The 20488-nt window shown below is 46.7% G+C and overlaps 1 long non-coding RNA gene across 1 annotated transcript; it reads left to right on the plus strand.

Moving 5' to 3' along the window:
• Positions 1–686: 686 nt before the first annotated feature.
• Positions 687–5346, plus strand: LOC143961288 (uncharacterized). Its single transcript, XR_013270441.1, has 3 exons — positions 687–748; positions 2139–2221; positions 5161–5346. It is a non-coding gene; the product is annotated as an uncharacterized LOC143961288 (long non-coding RNA).
• Positions 5347–20488: the final 15142 nt, after the last annotated feature.

Here is a 20488-nt window from a genome sequence, read left to right on the forward strand (position 1 = left end):
TGACACCCCGTGAAGACCTGGAGATGACACCCCATGAAGACCTGGAAATGACACCCCATGAAGTCCTGGAAATGACACCCCATGAAGTCCTGGAAACAGCAGCCCACGAAGAACTTGAAACAACATCATCCGAAGGCCCCGAAACATCATCATTTGAAGGCCCCGAAACATCCTCATCTGAAGGCCCCGAAACATCCTCATCTGAAGGCCCCGAAACAACATCATCTGAAGGCCCCGAAACATCATCCGAAGGCCCCGAAACATCATCCGAAGGCCCCGAAACATCATCATTTGAAGGCCCCGAAACATCCTCATCTGAAGGCCCCGAAACAACATCATCTGAAGGCCCTGAAACAACATCTGAAGGCCCCGAAACAACATCCTTATTCACAAGTACGTAATTATTACCCACTTTTTAAAACAGACATTGTAGGCCCCATGCACACCGGCTGTTTAGCCTTGATTTAGGAGGCTCCAGTGTTTAGGTGCGAGTGAAAGGTACAGGGTGCACCTTCCAGCCCTGCTGACAGCAGCCTATCAAACTCTATGAGAAGCTGATAGCTGCTGTGGCAGGATAGGGCTGGGCCTTGCACCAAGTAGTACTTATGTTCACTGAAGCTCTGTATCAATGTCAAATTATTCTTTGTACCTTTAACTTATTATTTTCTCATTTTATAGGGTCAAATATCAAGTCCTGGCTACTCAAGCATTATACCATCTTCAGAACATTTTTCATCTTCTACTTCTAGTAAGTTACAAACATAATTTACTCAATACATTCACTTCTTGACAATACTCAAATTTATGAGTCTGTATCCACCCTGACCCTCTCTACTTCATCATTCACCACAAAGCTCATGCAGTAATAGAGTAGGGAAAACTCCTATTTTATCATGGGGGCTTAAAGTGTTTTTATCTCCAGTGCAAGCCTGCTAAAGGGGAGGGTCCATATACAGGAACAAACTTACACATTTCTTTACCTGACCCTGATAGTAAAATGCACTGACCTGGAACATACACACAGCCAGTGAAGGTGAAAACCTTGATTGGCTGACTAGCCAGATGCACGCTCTGCAAGTAATGTGTAAATACTTCCCTTCCATGCTGGCGAGGCCACTGAACTCATTACAAGAGGAATGGTCACTCGATCTCTGCTGAAAGACGACACTTCCAAGAGTGTCGCTCTTCCATGTTCCCCCGATGTTCCACCTATTGACCTCCATGTTACTACAGGACACAGTATTAATTTAGAGGTGAACAGAAGGAACAACCGATTGAGCAAAGAGGTCAGACTTCCAGTGGATTTCAAGGGACCATTTCTCTTCAACAGGGCAGTATTCAGGGGCATGGGCAGAGGGAAAGTAAGTAATTAGAGTTTACTTTTGCAGGTTATTGCAACTGGGCAGTTTTAAAATACATTAGAGGGTCACATTAAAAGGATTAGAATGACAGCCATATGACTTACACATAGAAATTTAAATGATAGCGCCCACATTTGTATCATGAACGCTTCCTTTTAAAGTGGAACTTTAGATAACAAAGCAATTTTCTTCTATGTGACAGCTCACCTTTAGTGTCCATCCAGGACAGCCAAGTTCTAAAAACAGAAAAAGCTTTCACAGAGGCTCTATCCTCTAGTTGGTAGTGCAGCTCATGAAAGAGTGCATAGACTACCTTTTAAAGTTGATGGCCTTCCATTAAAAAACATGCTTCAGCAGTTAACTGTAAGAGCATCTGCACTTACAGCTTTCCTTTTGTCCAAAGTCTCACAGAATTCTGTTGACCCTGCCAGTTACGACCACCTTATGCAGCTTCCTGAGATGGGGTGACAACATTGCTGGACTGCACTTGAAATAACAGCTGCGTTGTCACCCTTATGTAATCAGTGCCTACAGTGGGATGAAATGTTGCATTTTTAGCATTGCATCTGCTGCAGAAACCTTAACAATGTGCGTTGTGTCTGGGAGAGGGCGCTGCAAATGAAGGGGGATTTCGCTCACTTAGGGAAATTAGGACATGTCTGGACTTTCACACAGAAACCTTTACTTTGAGGAACATATAAAATACTTTTGAAGTGCTATAATAATAAGGTTTATGTAACTAAAGCACATTAAGATATGTATTTTGTTTATTTACAGCAAAACATTACACTTGATCTTCCAAGCGTCTGGAGTAGAAGACTGATTACTTGATGAAGAGTCTGCTATTGAACGAGGGCGAGGTAAATATAATTAGATCATTTAATTTGAAAAAGAACACTGGGTGCATATCCTGCATGGTGTAGCATGGTGTAGAATGATGCGTCAGTAGCTCACCTACATATATTGTATATATCACTGTTCCTGTCCAGTGCTGCTAGACAGTAGATGGGCGGCTAGCGGGGGAAATACACTGACAGCCTGCGCTTTCTTAACCGCTTGTCACAATGCCGCTGCACTCCTCCGTCCCGCAGCTCCACTGTGCCGGGGGGGAATTAAAGGGTGCAAACAATGGTGGCAGCTTCCCAGTATAGCTGGCGTGCCCACATGGAGATTAGGGGCCAGGTGCATGGATTAGGGTGGGCCACTGCATAGCATCCTTGTAAGACCTTCCCCTGCCCCTCTCCATTGGTACTGGGGTTGCATTAGTTGAGTGAGGGAAAGAAAGATTGCAGTACTAGTCAGTACCAATATGCAAAGGTGTATTTGCTTTGTAAGAAAAAAATCACCTCTAACACTGACTGGCCTACGTTTGTGGATGATGATGCATTATGTAGAAATTAGTTAAGATTTTTACATTTTAGAATGGGGTGCCTCGAGATTGTACATAATTTGAAAAGATGCCTTGACTGAAAAAAGTTTGAGAAACACTGGTCTAAGGGGCTAAAAACACACTGTGCACCACCAAGTGAAGATAATGCAGCTTTTCAAAAATCCCACTGCATCACGTTGCTTTGATGTGAACAGGCACCATATGTAATAATGTGATTTCTGTTGTCATACATTTCAGCACAACAGCAGATGCACAACAAACCACACTAGTGGTAGGGGGTGGGGGTAGTAAAAGCAGGAAAGAATTAGCTTTGTTCCCACTGCCAGCACAGGCCAAAGTTTCAAACTTTGGAATTGGGAAGTGAGGAATGGTTAAAGCGGTAGTAAACCCGCACATTTTGTTTTTTTTAAACCTGCAAAGCAAAAGGCATAATGAGCTAGTATGCACCTCATACTAGCTCATTATGAAATACTTACCTTAGAACGAGGCCCCGACATCTGGCCCGATCCACGCCGAGGGAGCTGACATGCTCCCTCGGCGTTTCTTCCGGGTATCGCGACTCCGGCGCTGTGAGTGGCCGGAGCCGCGATATCGTCACTATCGTCACGCGGGAGATTTCATTCCGGCCGCCGGCCACTGCCGGATTTTCAGGCCGTGAATCCCCTTGTGCGCATGCGCCGCTGCAGTCAGTGGCGCATACCGAGGGGGATATCTCCTAAACCGTACAGGTTTAGGAGATATTTTTTTTACCTACACGTAAGCCTTTTTACCTACACGTAAGTTTAAAAATCGAGTATACAACCACTTTAAACCTCTGGCTGCAAGACCTTTGTAGTGACTTCCTCTCACTGTCTCTGTGACAGGGAGTGAGGAGAAATATCCCAGTGAAGACACAGACAGTAAGAATAACCTGACCAAGGATGTAACACATGGCCACCCTAATCAAAACAAAATATAAGTTTCCAGATTTCAGTGGCATCTACTGCACTTTGACATTTTCCACTACATGATCAAGAAGTCTCACCCAATTGCAGTAGAAGCAGTAACAAATCCATTTTGGGAAGGAGTGACAAGATTATCTGCTGTCTATCCTGCTGCACATACCTAGATACCTGCCTCCAAAAGTTAAAAGAGAAGTTCAGGATTGATGCTGCATCTGTCCCCCGCCGCCTCTAGTGAGAACTGAGCCATTAAACACTGCTGATCACTCAGTTCTCCCCCTCCGCTCTGAGCAGAAAACTGGGACTGACAGTCCCGGCTCTCTGCTCTTTCCTCACACTGGAATGCTGGGCTGTGGAAGGGCGGGAAGAGCTGGCTCAGGCTCTTGGCAAATCACTAAGAGGCTGAGCAAGGTGGCGATCCAGGCTTCTGGGCGAATACTGAAAACAAATCACAGGGGTGCAGATCTAACTACACTCCTGTGATCCACAGAAGCATGGCCAAAAAAATCTAAGGCCCTGAATACGCTCCAAGTGAAAATCTGAGGCTTATACATGACTGGAGGACTCTCTCCCCACCCCTATGTGAACATCCTGGGTGCCCAATCACTGCGGGAAGTGAGTCAAATTGTCCCTCATGTTCAGAAATAGCTTCAATTTCTCTCCTGGTGCCCCAAACAAGCAGCTGAAGAGTAAGGAGAAGGCTTGTCTCAGCTGTCAGAAAAATAAAGGGTAGAGAGCTGAAGTTACACTTGGTAGAGCTCAGTAAGTAGAGCTCTGAGAGCTGATTGGAGGGAAGAGACACACTCCTTTACATAGCACACAGGAACATAAATGAGGCTCTCAATCAGCTGCAGATTCCTCCTGTTAGGCCCCTTTCACACATGCGGCCATTATCTCCGTATTTCATCCATCCGTTTGCGGATGAAATACGGACATACATGCATTCCTATGGGATAGCGGGTGTCTGCGGATGAACATCCACAGACACCCGATATGGTCCGCCTCCGCAATTGTCCGATTCTGCAGACGGAGGAAAATCCTATTTTTCTATCCGTCTGCAGAGTGGATCGGATGAACATGGACAGACGGTCCGTGCTCGTCCGATCCCCATAGAGGAGAGCGGAGAACTGCACAGTGTGCAGGGACCGCCTTGTTATGCCGCGGCTCAGCGGAGACAACGGAGCGATCCCCGCTGAGCAAGCGGATCATCAAGGGGCGGATCATTACTGATCCTTCCTGTGTGAAAGGGGCCTTACCGTTTTTCCCTTGGTGTCAGGTATACTCGTCAGAAGTGATTCATGCTGATAGCAGATGAATTAAGCAGCAGACAGAAATAACACTTAGTGCTCTTAATTGAGATGAGTACACACTATAGAAGGATATGTTTTATTCATATTTTATGTCTGAAGTTCACAACCACTTTAAAAAATCATTTTTATTTTATCTGCACTATTTTTTTAATATATAGATCGAAATAACATACCAGAAAAGGAGAAGCGACATGGTTCTTATTGAGAGCTAAAAAAGAGCCCCATCAGACCATATATATTTGAAACCTGCTGTGCACAAAATTATCTGGGTCTACCCTTCAGAAAAAGAACAAGGATACTGCGGCAGGCTTTATACAGACCCAAGAGCGAAAATTAAAATTAACAATGAGCTTTCTGAGACTTTTTTATTGGAACGAGGTACGAGGCAGGAGTGTCCCCCTCTCCCCTTTATTGTTTGTTTTGGCAGTGGAGCCATTAGCCATCGCTATTAGGGCCAACCCTGATATACAGGGATTTAAGAGAGGACAGGTAGAGGAAAAAATTGCATTATTTGCTGACGACATTCTGCTTTTCCTGGGGGATGCTCAGGCCTCGGTGAAAACGGCAATGAAGATAATTAGAGAATTTGGTCTCATATCAGGATTGACTATTAACTGGGATAAATCCGCTTTGTTGTCGCTGGAACCGGGGTTTATTTGCGCCCCCCAGGAGATTCAGAATCTGAAACAGGTTGAGAAGTTTAAATACTTAGGGGTGTGGATTACTAGGGATGTAAACTCTTACCTGGAAGATAATTTATCTCCTCTCCTAGTAAAATTAAAACAAAAGGCTGATATCTGGAGTCGCCTCCCCCTTTCGATGGCGGGCCGCTGCAATCTGGTCAAAATGGTATGGCTTCCTCAAATTTTGTATTGCCTCCATAACTCACCAATATGGATAGGGGAAGGATGGTTTAAGAAAATAGAATCCCTATTTAGACTTCTTATATGGAAAAAGGGCCCCTCGAGGATTAGCTTACGGACCTTGCAGCTCCCGTTGGAACAAGGGGGGTTGGCGATCCCATATCCTAGACTCTATTACTTAGCGGCCCAGCTACAGCATTTAGCTGGAGCAAGGGCAATAAGTGAAGCTAACCCCTGCCATAGGCTGCTAATGCTAGGCTGTCCGCACAAGACGCTTGTGGAGGCGTTGGAGGCAAACTCATTTAATATGCACTGCCCAACAATTAATCAGGTAGTGAAACTATGGAAAACAGCTAAGGCCTTACTAGGATATCAGAAGACATCCGTGTTGGCTCCCTTATGGGATAATAGAAACCTAGACGAGCTATTTAAAGTGGAAAGATCTAGGGAATGGGAAACTCAAGGGATACATAGGTTAGAGCAAATTGTCCAGGGTTCAGCTATTAGATCATTTTCTGACCTAAGATCTGAATTCTCCTTACCAAACCGCTCATTTTACAAATATCTCCAGATCAGACACGCAATTCAGGCCCAATTTAGATCGCAAGAGATACAGTTGATCCAAGTCCCGGTGATATCTCAAATTATGTCTCGAGATACGCTCAAAGGCTTGATTACGCTTATATACGCCAGGCTGGGGGACAAAGTGTTGGATCAAAGCGGTATGATTAAAAGTAAAATGAAATGGGAGAGTGATGTGGGTCCAGTGTCCATACCCGATTGGGATTGGATAATGGAACAGGGAACCAAGGTTTCTATTTCCCCGGCACAGAAAGTTTCTCAACTCTTCTTTTTTCACCGGGTATATCATACACCTAGGAAAATGTTTAAAATGGGATGGAGGGATAATGATCAGTGCCCCAGATGCGGCCGGGTTGGAGATTTTATTCATATGTTCTGGAGGTGCCCGAAACTCTTTAGATATTGGACACAAGTTATAGACCATGTGAAGGAGATCTTCGGGTTGACATTAAAGGCAACAGTGAGGACTTGCTTGTTGGCTATACCGCAGGGATATAATATCTCTAAAAATAAATTTGTACCAGTTACCAGATGCCTTTTTCAGGCAAGGAAATTAATTGCCCAGAATTGGCAAGCACACTCTAGCCCACTACCAGAAATATGGTTGGCTAATATAAGAAAAAATATTGGAAATGAGAGGGTTTTTTTTTTTAAGCAGGGTAATGGTAAGGAGTTTAAAAAGATATGGGGCCCTGGATTGGGGAAACTAGGGATCCCCCTATAAGTAACTGCGATAGAACAAGCGCTTTCTAGCTTGTATAACTCTACTATCTATTCTTAGTATGTATTTAATTGCTTAGTATATTTTCGTATGAGCTGGGGATAGGGGGGGGGGGGGGGGGGTGGAGGAGGGGAGTAGGGAGAGGGAAATCTGTTTTAGATACGAGGTATCAGGGCAATAGATATCGTCACAATGGGTAGTCTATAAACACTAGGGGATCTTTTATTACTTTTGTATTTAAATTAAATGACACAAAATCTTTATGTGTTTACACTAAGTCAAATATTTGTACAATTAAATATGTCACGATGATGTGGAATTGAGATTGAGACACGAGTGAGCGATAAGCTGAACCTAGTCTCTGCTATAGAAACACTGATGTGGCAAGGAAAAAATAAAATAAAAAATAAAAAATAAAAAAAAAGGATACTGCGGCAGAAGTAGACAAAGAAAGATGGAAATCGGGGCCATGCTTCATGAAGAATTGAGGAATGCAGCAAGAAGATGGAACATGGATGAAGTGTATACAAAGCTAAAAAATATCATTGGGGGCCCTGTCCCCAGGGGGAATGATGGGGGGCCCTGTCCCAAGGGGAGGAGGGGTGGGGTATGGGATGGTGTAAGGGGGATATGGGGTCAGCTCACTTACAATATCCAAGCTGCAGGGCACTCATCCATGGTTGCAGCACGGGTTTATTTATCTTGACAGCAGATGATGGGGGCCCCGTCCCCAAGGGAGATGATGGGAGGGCCCTGATCCCCGGTGGGGATGATGATGGGGGGGCCCTGATCCCCAGGGGAGATGAAGGGGGCCCTGAACCCCAGGGGAGATGAAGGGGACCCTGCCCTCAAGGAAGATGGGGCCCCTGCCCCCAGGTGAGCCTTGATGGGGCCCTGTCCGTAAGAAGATGTCCCTGTTCACATGGGAGATGATGGGGACCCTGTCCCCAAGTAAAAAGGGGTCACTGTCCGCAGGGGAGATGGGCTTTTCCATTCCCAGGGAAGATGGTGGCGGCCCTACCTCCAGAGAAGAAGGGGTCCCTGCTGCCAGGGGAGATGAAGGGGTCACTGTTGCCAGGGAGATGATGGGGTCTCTGTCCCCAGGAGGGAAGGGGTCCTTGTCATCAAGTGATAAGGGGTCCTTGTCCCTAAGTGAGAAGGGGTCCCTGTCAGGGGAGATGGGGTTCCCCTGCACAGGGAAGATGGTAGGGTCCCTGTTGGTGTTGCCAGGGGATAGATGATAGGGGCCCTGTCCATAGGGGAAATGATGGAGGCCTTGTCTCCAAGTGAGAAGGGGGTCGCTATCCCCACATGAGAAGGTGTCCCTTCTCCAGGAAAGATGAGGTCCCCATCCCAATGGAAGATGGTGGGGGCCCTGTCCCCAGGGATCAAGGGGTCCCTGTAGCCAGGAGAGTTGATGGGGGCACTGTCCCCAGGGGGGGTGATGGGGGGCCCTGTCCCTAGGGGAGATGATGGGGGCCCTGTCCCCAAGGGAGATGATGGGGAGGCTCTGTCCCCAGGGGAGGAGGGGTGGGATATGGGATGGTGTGAGGGGGATATGGGGTCAGCTCACTATCCATATCAAAGCTGCAAGGCACTCATCCATGGTTGCAGCATGGGTTTATTTATCTTGACAGCAACAGCATTTGCTCCCACGATATGTAAGCTGTGAGTCCAGCGCTGTCGGAGGTGATTTCACCACCACAGTTAAAAAAAAAATGGTGCATGTATGCCCATCATTAGAAGTGGGTGGATGAAGGGCGGTATTCTAATGGTGGGCATACCCACCGATCAATGTCTTTTTTTCATTCTGTTCAAAGGGATACGGGGTCCCTGTACCCAGATGAGGTGATGGGGCCCCTGTACCCAGGGAAGATGATGGGGGCCCTGTCCTCAAGGAAGATGGGGTCCCTGTCCCCAGGGGAGATGAAGATGGGGTCCCTGTCCCCAGGGGAGATGAAGATGGGGGCCCTGTCCCCAGGGGAGATGAAGATGGGGGCCCTGTCCCCAGGGGATATGATGGGGAGGAGGGGTGGGGTATGGGATGTTGTGAGGGGGATATAGGGTCAGCTCACTTACCATATCAAAGCTGCAAGGCACTCATCCATGGTTGCAGCACAGGTTTATTTATCTTGACAGCAACAGCGTTTGCTCCCACGATACGTAAAGCCGTGACTCCAGCACTGTCGGAGGTGATTTCACCACCACAGTTAAAAAAAAAAAAAAAGTGGTGCATGTATGCCCATCATTAGAAGTGGGTGGATGAAGGGCGGTATTCTAATGGTGGGCATACCCACCATTCAATGTCTTTTTTTCATTCTGTTCAAAGGGATACGGGGTCCCTGTACCCAGATGATGTGATGGGGCCCCTGTACCCAGGGAAGATGATGGGGGCCCTGTCCTCAAGGAAGATGGGGGCCCTGTCCCCAGGGGAGATGAAGATGAGGGCCCTGTCCCCAGGGGTATGGGATGGTGTCAGGGGGATATGGGGTCAGCTCACTTGCCACATCAATGCTGCAAGGCACCCATCCATGGTTGCAGCACAAGTTTATTTATCTTGACAGCAACAGCATTATCTCCCACGATACGTAAAGCCGTGATTCCAGCACTGTCAGAGGTGATTTCACCACCACAGTTTAAAAAAAAAAAATGGTGCATGTATGCCCATCATTAGAAGTGGGTGGATGAAGGGCGGTATTCTAATGGTGGGCATACCCACCGATCAATGTCTTTTTTTCATTCTGTTCAAAGGGATACGGGGTCCCTGTACCCAGATGAGGTGATGGGGCCCCTGTACCCAGGGAAGATGATGGGGGCCCTGTCCTCAAGGAAGATGGGGTCCCTGTCCCCAGGGGAGATGAAGATGGGGTCCCTGTCCCCAGGGGAGATGAAGATGGGGGCCCTGTCCCCAGGGGAGATGAAGATGGGGGCCCTGTCCCCAGGGGGGGTGAAGATGGGGGCCCTGTCCCCAGGGGTATGGGATGGTGTGAGGGGGATATGGGGTCAGCTCACTTACCACATCAATGCTGCAAGGCACCCATCCATGGTTGCAGCACGAGTTTATTTATCTTGACAGCAACAGCATTTGCTCCCACGATACGTAAAGCCGTGACTCCAGCGCTGTCGGAGGTGATTTCACCACCACAGTTAAAAAAAAAAAAATGGTGCATGTATGCCCATCATTAGAAGTGGGTGGATGAAGGGCGGTATTCTAATGGTGGGCATACCCACCGATCAATCTCTTTTTTTCATTCAGCCCAGGGAAGATGGGGGCCCTGTCCTCAAGGAAGATGGGGTCCCTGTCCCCAGGGGAGATGATGGGGGCCTCTATCCCCATGGGAGATGATGAGGGGCCCTGTCCTCAAGGAAGATGGGGGGCCTCTATCCCCAGGGGAGATGATGGGGAGCCCTGTACCCAGGGAAGATGATGATGGGGGCCCTGTCCTCAAGGAAGATGGGGTACCTGTTCAAAGGGAAAAGGGGTCCCTGTACCCAGATGAGTTGATGGGGCCCCTGTACCCAGGGAAAATGATGGGGGTCCTGTCCTCAAGGAAGATGGGGGCCTCTATCCCCAGGGGAGAAGATGGGGGCCTCTATCCCCAGGGGAGAAGATGGGGGCCTCTATCCCCAGGGGAGATGAAGATGGGGGCCTCTATCCCCAGGGGAGATGAAGATGGGGGCCTCTATCCCCAGGGGAGATGAAGATGGGGGCCTCTATCCCCAGGGGAGATGAAGATGGGGGCCTCTATCCCCAGGGGAGATGAAGATGGGGGCCCTGTCCCCAGGGGAGATGAAGATGGGGGCCCTGTCCCCAGGGGAGATGAAGATGGGGGCCCTGTCCCCAGGGGATATGATGGGGAGGAGGGGTGGGGTATGGGATGTTGTGAGGGGGATATAGGGTCAGCTCACTTACCATATCAAAGCTGCAAGGCACTCATCCATGGTTGCAGCACAGGTTTATTTATCTTGACAGCAACAGCGTTTGCTCCCACGATACGTAAAGCCGTGACTCCAGCACTGTCGGAGGTGATTTCACCACCACAGTTAAAAAAAAAAAAAAAGTGGTGCATGTATGCCCATCATTAGAAGTGGGTGGATGAAGGGCGGTATTCTAATGGTGGGCATACCCACCATTCAATGTCTTTTTTTCATTCTGTTCAAAGGGATACGGGGTCCCTGTACCCAGATGATGTGATGGGGCCCCTGTACCCAGGGAAGATGATGGGGGCCCTGTCCTCAAGGAAGATGGGGGCCCTGTCCCCAGGGGAGATGAAGATGGGGGCCCTGTCCCCAGGGGTATGGGATGGTGTCAGGGGGATATGGGGTCAGCTCACTTGCCACATCAATGCTGCAAGGCACCCATCCATGTTTGCAGCACAAGTTTATTTATCTTGACAGCAACAGCATTAGCTCCCACGACACGTAAAGCCGTGATTCCAGCACTGTCAGAGGTGATTTCACCACCACAGTTTAAAAAAAAAAAATGGTGCATGTATGCCCATCATTAGAAGTGGGTGGATGAAGGGCGGTATTCTAATGGGTGGCATACCCACTGATCAATCTTTTTTTCGTTCAGCCCACAGGCTGCATGAAAAAAAGAACATCACAATGTATGCCCAACAAGGATCAGCAACATACTGGTATGTTGCTGGACTTTGAGTGGTTATACCACAATGATGCCTGCAGGTTTAGGTATCATTCTTTTTAGCCAGCGGTCTGCTTTCATATGAAAGCAATCCTAGCGGCTACTTAGCCTCTAGACTGCTTTCATAAGCAGTGGAAGGGAACATCCCCCCACATCTTCCATGGTTTTCTTAGGCTCTCCTTTCCCAACAGAATGCAACCGGTGGTTCAGCCAGCTGACCACAGAGCTGATCAGAGACCAGAACGGCTCCAATCATCTCTATGGTCTAAGAAACCGAAAGCTATGAGCACTTCATGATTTTGGTTTTGCCGGATATAAACATCGCCATTGGGAAATTGGAAAAGCATTTTATCACACCCATCTTGGTGTGGTCAGATGCTTTGAGGGCAGAGGAGAGATCTAGGGTATAATAGACCTAATTTTTTTTTAAAAAGAGTACTTGTCACTACTTATTGCTATCATAGGGGATATTTATATTCCCTGAAATAACAATAAAAATGATAAAAAAAATAAAAAATGAAAGGAACAGTTTAACAATATAATAAAGAAAGCAAAATAAATAATTAAAATAAAATAAAAATAAAAAAAGCACCCCTGTCCCCCCCCCGTGCTCACACGCAAAGGCAAACGCAAATATCGGTCTGGTGTCATATGTAAACAGCAATTGTACCATGCATGTGAGGTATCACTGTGAAGGTCAGATCGAGGGTAGTAATTTTAGCAGTAAACCTCCTCTGGCGATCTAAAATGGTAACCTGTAAAGCCTTTAAAGGCTTTTAAAATTGTATGTAGTTTGTCGCTGCTGCACGTTTGAGCGCAATTTTAAAGCATGTCGTGTTTGGTATCCATGTGCTCAGCATAACATCATTTTTATTTTTATATTGTAAAACATTTGGGCAATGTAGTGTGTTTTAGTGCATTAACATTAAAAAAAGTGTTTTTTCCCAAAAAATTGTGTTCGAAAAATCGCTGCGCAAATACTGTGTGAAACAAAAATTGCAACATCCACCATTTTAATCTGTAAGGCCTTTGCTTTAAAAAAATATATATTTTGGGGGTTCAAAGTAATTTTCTTGCAAAAAAAATAAATACATTTTTCATGGAAACAAAAAAAGTGTCAGAAAGGGCTTTATCTTAAAGTGGTTAGAATAGTGGATGATGTGTGACATAAGCTTCTAAATGTTGTGCATAAAATGCCAGGACAGTTCAAAGCCCCCCACAAATGACCCCTTTTTTGGAAGTAGACACCGCAAGCTATTTGCTGATAGGCATGTTGAGTCCCAGGAATATTTTATATTTTGCCACAAGTTGGCATGGTTATATGTGGAATTTCACCCCAAAATACATTTTGCTGCTTCTCCTGTGTACAGGAATACCTCATTTGTGAGACTTTTTGGGAGCCTAGCCACATACAGGACCCCAAAAACCAAGCACTGCCTTTAGGCTTTCTAAAGGCGTAAAATTGTGATTTTACTCCTCACTACCTATCACAGTTACGGAGACCCTGAAATGTCCAGATAGCACAACCCCCCCCCCCCAAATGACCCCATTTTGGAAAGTAGAAATCCTAAGGTATTTGCTAAGAGGCACGGTAAGAAAGAAAGGAAACTTGTTTTAAATTTTTCCTCAATTTTCAAAACTTTGTGACAAAAAGTGAGATCTGCAAAGTACTCAACATGCCTCTCAGCAGATAGCGTGGGGTGTCTACTTTTCAAAATGGGGTAATTTGGGGGGGGGGGATTTGTGCTAACTGGGTATTTCATGGCCTCCGAAACTGTGATAGGCAGTGAGGAGTGAAATCCAAAATGTACGCCCTTAGAAAGCCTGAAGACACTGTTTGGTTTTCGGGGTCCCGTACGCGGCTAGGCTCCCAAAACGTTCCACACATGTAGTATTCCCCTACTCAGGAGAAGCAGCAGAATGTAATTTGGGGTGCAATTCCACATATAACCATGGCATGTTAGAGCAATAGATCATTTAGTGAGAACTTTGTGCAAAAAAAATATATATATTAATTTTCCCGCAATTTGTGGCAAAATATTAAATATTCCATGGACTCAACATGCCTCGCAGAAAATAGCTTGGGGTGTCTACTTTCCAAAATGGGGTTATTTTGGGGAGGGGAGGGTTGTGCTATCTTGGCATTTTAAGACCTTCAAAACTGTGATCGGTAGTGAGGAGTAAAATCAAAAATATACGCCCTTAGAAATCCTGAAGGTGGTGATTGGTTTTTCGGTGTCCTGTATGCCTCCCAAAAAGTCACACATGAGGTATCCCCGTACTCAGGAGAAGCAGCAGCATGTATTTTGGGGTGTAATTCCACATATAACCATGTGATATGTGAGCAATATATCATTTAGTAATAACTTTGAAATATGACAAAAAAAAAACTTACACAGTCACTTAAAGAGGAAGTAAACCCTGATGGGTTTACTTCCTCTTTCATTCCCTGCAAAGGCAAAGCATAATGGACTACTATGCATCGCATAGTAGTCCATTATGTGTCACCTGACACAGGAGCCAACGAAGTCACCGCTGTCCCCTGTAGTCCGGCGCATCCATCTTCTCAGTGGGGTCTCGCAGCTCCGCCGCTGTCATTCGGCGAAGCCGCGATGACGTCACTCCCGCGCATGCACACGGGAGCCGACACGCGCGGCATCTCCGTCATTGAAGATGCCGCGCTCAGTGCGCCGCTGTCTAGGGCGCATGCGCCGTAGACAGCGGTGCCTGTCTTCTGGCAAATATCTCCTAAACCGTATAGGTTTAGGAGATATTTCTTGGACCTACAGGTAAGCTTTAATCTTGGCTTACCTGTAGGTCAAAGTGTGTTGTAAGGGTTTACAACCACTTTAAATATTCAATGGCCTCAAAGGTTTGAAGCTTGTCTCTGTGCTGTTTGGCGTATTGTTAGCGGGATACTTTGTGGCAATTGTGTAGTAATGGCTTTCTTCTGGCGACTCGACCATGCAGCCCATCTTTCTTCAAATGCCTCTTTACTGGGCATCTTGAAACAACCACGCCAGTTTTCAGAGAGTCCTGTATTTCCCCTGAAGTTATTTGTGGGTTTTTCTTTGCATCCCAAACAACTTTCCTGGCAGTTGTGGCTGAAATTTTATTTGGTCTACCTGACCGTGGTTTGGTTTCAACAGAACCCCTCATTTTCCACTTCTTGATTGGAGTTTGAACACTGCTGATTGGCATTTTCCATTCCTTGGATATATTTTTATATCACTTTCCTGTTTTATACAGTTCAACTACCTTTTCCCACAGATCCTTTGACAATTCTTTTGCTTTCCCCATGACTCAGAATCCAGAAAAATCAGTGCAGCACTGGATGAAAGATGCAAGGGTCTGCCGGGAGTCCAGAAACTCATTGATCTTTTATACACGCACACTAATTAAAAGCAAACAGATCACAGGTGAGGATGGTTACCTTTAACCACTTGCTGACCAGCCGGCTTCATTATACAGTGGCAAGTCGGCACATTCCCGTGAGCTTTTGTAGCTATATGTCGGCTCCTTTAAGCGGAATAGCAGGCGCGTGGCACTGCGAGGGTGCTGATGCTCGTGACTGGCAGTTGCAATGTCTGCCACACAAATCCCTGTTCTTAGAGGAGATGCAGATTGTGAGTTCCTAATAGCTAGGAACCACGATCTGTCATCTCCTATAGTCAGTCCCCTCCCCCAACAGTTAGAACACACAGTCAGGGAACACAGTTAACCCTTTGATCGTTCCCTAGTGTTAACCCCCTTCCCTGCCAGTGACATTTATACAGTAATCAGTGCATTTTTAAAGCACTGACTGCTGTATATTGTCAATCGTCCAAAAAATGTGTCAAGAGTGTCCAATGTGTCTGCCATAATGTCTCAGTCACAATAAAAATCGGTGATCGCCAGCATTACTAGTAAAAAAATAATAATAATAAAAATGCCATAAATCTATCCCCTATTTTGTAGACGCTATAACTTTTGCGCAAACCAATCAATATACGCTTATTGCGATTTTTATTACCAAAAATATGTAGAAGAATACATATTGGCCTAAACTGAGAAAAAAACTTCCTTTTTAAAAAATAAAATAAAAATGGGGATATTTATTATAGCAAAAAGTACAAAATACTGTTTTTTTTTTCATAATTGTTGTTTTTTTTTTGTTTATAGCACAAAAAATAAAAAGTGCAGAGATGCTCAAATACCACTAAAATAAAGTTATATTTGTGGGAAAAAAAGGACGTCAATTTTGTTTGGGTACAGCGACGCACGGCCGCACAATTGTCAGTTAAATCGATGCAGTGCCATATCGCAAAAAATGCTTTGTTCATTGAGCAGCCAAATCTTCCGGGGCTGAAGTGGTTAAAACCCCTTTGTGTCAACTTGAGTACGTTATCAGGCCAATATCACCGGGTTATGTAAACTATTGATATGGGTCATTTAGGTAGTTTCTGTTCTCATTATGATTTAAAAAGAGTAAACACAGTCGATTGATAATAAATGGCTTCACCCAAACACTAACCACGAGTGAAAGAAAAGTTTTTGTGTTATCATTCATATTCTCTGAAAAATGGCCAAGAAATCATAAATTATACCAGGGTATGTAAACTTATGAGCACAACTGTATACACGTGTGTATGTTTGTATGCATCCGTATGTATGTATGTATGTATGTATGTTACTTTTGGTCCTTTCCCCTACAATCAGAACTGCTTTTTGAAGGCTTTTTTCATAATAGCAGCAAGGACTGCCACTCCTCTGAAAAGCAATCCATGCTCATAACTTTTCAGAGGCATTTGTGGAGGCAATATGCAGCATCACTGCGCCGCAACCATGCAGTTGTGGGACAGTTGTAACGCAGCCTCATTCACCTGGAGGAGTTGTTCCAGCCATGGCCACAGCATGTGTACACCTCTGGCTACTGCCTCTGCGGCTAAAGAGGTAGCAGTTGGGGGTGGTAAAAAGGGCTTACTGAGTGGTTTTACCACCCCCCAACCTCACATGTGAATGAGCCCTTGATTCATATTTGTGTGGCTGTGTGCTGCATGTAGAACAGCCCTTTAATTTCAGTGGGCTTCCCCTTACACAGGAACAGGGAAAGAAGTCCCCAAATGTTTTGTTAAAATCACCCAGCGTCTGCCAATGTTTGGAGGTACTTACTTGTGCACTCCAGTGACCCAGAATCAGCTGACAGTGGGCTTAAGCCGCTGTCATCTGATGTCACAGAGCCCATTTAGAAGAAAAAGAAAAATTCCCTATGTGGTGGACTTTTAAGGCACGATCATTTTTCAAAGATTTTAGTGGAGTATTTTTATGGTTTAAAAAAAATATTTATTTATAAAAATATATAGAAAAAAATATATAAAAACATGGAATGTTTTAACTTGTCTACAACATATACAGCATCATACATGTTATGATACAATACAGTCTGTAACTTCTTGTGCCCATTTAGGCTCTGCGGAGATCCATACAATAATGTCAGGATCTCCTCAGATGCCTACCTGTGCTGCTGAGAGCCTCAGCCCCCTCACCAGCCGACCAGTAAGGTCGTCGGTTATCTCTATGAACAGTCGGCGGAACTGCTGGCTTCAGTCTGGGGCTCTCCCATCCCACCGGGCAAGGCAATGGAAGGTGGCGGGAGGGGAGGGACCAAGCCTATACTTGAATAGGCCATTGCCTGAGTGCGTGTTCAAAGACACTTTCAGCTAGGCAATGAACTCACTGAGCTCAGTCCATTTAATATATATAAGCTTGTGTACACACACACACACACACACACACACACACACTCTAGCCAAGCCTATACCTGACTAGGCCATTGCCTGAGTGCGTGTTCAAAGACGCTTTCAGCCAGGCAGGTGGCTCACTGAGCTGCCAAGCCTATACCCTACTGTAGGCCATTCCTGGTGTACTGTTTTTAGTAAACTTCAGGTGTTGTTTTGCTAATCTAATTGTACAGTATGTCTGGAAAGCCACCAAGGAGATGCAGACGCTCACAGGCCACTAAAAGAGGGCAAGCAGGCTCTGTGTCTACAGCAAACAGTGCTGGTCATGGTCACGGTGCATCCTCAGCACGTGGCTGTGGGGCATGCTTGTCCTTTTTTTCGGGAGCTGGCTGTGTTGAGCCACAACATGCAGAAGAGTGGATGACCAAGCCTCTGTAATCCTCCTCATCCTTTCTTACCCAGGCTCAGGGTACTTTGTCTGCCAAAGAAGCTACCAAAGCGGCCTCTTCCCTCAGCTAAATGGCATCAGTCACTCCTTTCCTAGCCCCACCAGGTCCTGAGGAGTCCCCCGAACTGTTTGACAACAGTGTTGGGTACATGCTGCAGAGGATGCACAGTGCTTTGAGGGATCCGATGATGGTACCCAGCTTGAGGAAGTCAGTTACGTGAGCCCAGAGAGAGGGGGTGCCCAAGGACAGCAAACTGGCAATCATGTTCCCCCAGCTGCAGCATACTGCCAGGTTTGCTCCAGTGACGAGGTCACTGACTCTACATTGGTGCCTGATAGGAAAGAAGAGGAGGCGCATCTCCAACGAGGCAGGATGCCCTCCAGGGGCCGGCTTAAGGGTAGCTAACCGACTGCATCACACTGCAGAGCTCTGCATTTGCAGGGCGCTGCTGTCTCTGCACGTTATTCCAAAAGTACTTTGGTGTGAGCCTTTTTTGAGACGTGTGCAGCAGATCACACCGTTGCTATTTGCAACATATGTCTGAAGCATATCTCGCGTGGCCAAAACAGCAGCCGCTTGGGCACCACATGCTTGACCAGACATATGTCGACTTGCCATGCAGTCCGTTAGCAAGCATACATAAAAGACCCACACCAAAGAACAAAGCGGACCTCTCCTTGCTCCTTATCAGCTGGGATCTCCAGCCCCACTATACCTTCAGTCCTCTCAGAAACCTGTACTGAGAGGAATGAAGATGTAGAATTAGGTGTGTCACTGCCAAGTACTTGCAGGCAATCTGCTATCGGTACACCAACGTCCGATTGTACCAGGCAAATTTCCCTGCTCCAGCTGCTACACCGCCAAAAGAAAGAAGTTCACTCCCAGCCATCCACATGCCCAGCGGTTGAATGCTAGCTTGGCTAAATTCAACTGCTGCCTTTTCAGTTGGTAAACTCTAGCCCCTTCCATGAGTTTGCGGAATGTTCGGTTCCTCAGTGGCAGGTTCCCAAATGGAAGGCAACTCCAGCTCTCTACCGGCATGTGGAAGGCAATGTCTTGGCCTCGCTGAACAGTGCAGTCAGTGGTAAGGTGCATATTACCACTGACTCATGGTCCAGCAGGCATAGTCAGGGATGTTATCTATCTTTCACGGCCCACTGGATGACTCTACTGGCAGCTGGGAAGGATGCAGGACAGGGTGCAGTAGGGTTGGAGGTTGTTTCACCACCACGCCTCCAAAATGCTACTAGTGGTGATTCTGACACACCTCTCTCCTCCACCCCTTCCTCTTCTTCTTCCTCCATGGCCTCTTCCTGTGCTGATTTGTCCTTGGAACCAGCGGTGCTCTGTAGATGTTCAAGGGGCTACGCGAGTACGCAGGCAGAAAGATGCCATGCAGTGCTTGCGCTGGTGTGCTTGGGGGACAGGAGCCACACTGGGGCAGAGATTCAGACAATGGTACCAATCTCCTCTCCGCCCTCCGACAGAGACACTTCACCCATGTTCCCTGTTTGGCTCACGTCCTTAACTTGGTGGTGCAGTGGTTCTTGGGCAGGTACCCGGGCTTACAGGATGTTTTGAGGCAGGCCAGGAAAGCCTATGTGCATTTCTGCCGGTCATATAATGCCAGTGCTCGGCTGGTTGACTTCTAAAAGGAATTTAACCTGCCCAAGAGCCACCTAATCTGTGACATGCCCACCAGGTGGAACTCAATGTTGGCCATGCTGCAGTGGTTGCACACACAGCAGAGGGTCATCAATGAGTACCTGTGCGACTATGGCACCAGGACAGGGTCAGGGGAGCTTGGTTTTTTCCCCCACGCCAGTGGGCTATGATCAGGGATGCATGCACTGTCCTGTCACCATTTGAGGAGGCCACGAGGATGGTGAACAGTGACAGTGCATGCATCAGTGACACTGTCCCTCTTGTCCACCTGTTGGAGCACACGCCGCGTGGAATAATGGACGAGGCAGAACAAAGGGAGGAAGAGGAGGACTTCCTTACCTCTCAAGGCCCCCTTTATCCAGAAAGTGTTCCTGCTGGCCCACTGATCACACAGGAAGAGGAGGAGGAGGATTGTGTCAGCATGGAGGTGGAGCCTAGCACTCAGCATCAGCAGCAGTCTTCAAGGGATCATTTACAGCCCCAACAAACCCATGGACTTGTACGTGGCTGGGAGGAGGTGGCTGCGGATCATGTCCTTAGAGATCCAGAGGACTCCGGAACGAATGCCTCAGCAAACCTACACTGCATGGCCTCCCTGATCCTGCAAAAGGATCCTCGTATTTGTGGTATCAAGGAGAGGGATCATTACTGGCTGGCAACCCTCCTTGATTCACGTTACAAGGGTAAGGTTGCAGACCTTATCTTGCCGTCGCAGAGGGAGCAGAGAATGAAACATGTGCAGTAGTGAATCTCTGCTGCTTACCTAGTGATACTGACTGAAGCTAAAATCTAGTAAATAAATAGTGATGAGCGCAACCTAAAAATGATGTGATGATCACTA

Source organism: Lithobates pipiens, unplaced genomic scaffold, assembly GCF_037356315.1.
Source record: "Lithobates pipiens isolate NorthernLeopardFrog02 unplaced genomic scaffold, aLitPip1_a1.2 Scaffold_8, whole genome shotgun sequence".
Lineage (NCBI taxonomy): Eukaryota > Metazoa > Chordata > Amphibia > Anura > Ranidae > Lithobates > Lithobates pipiens.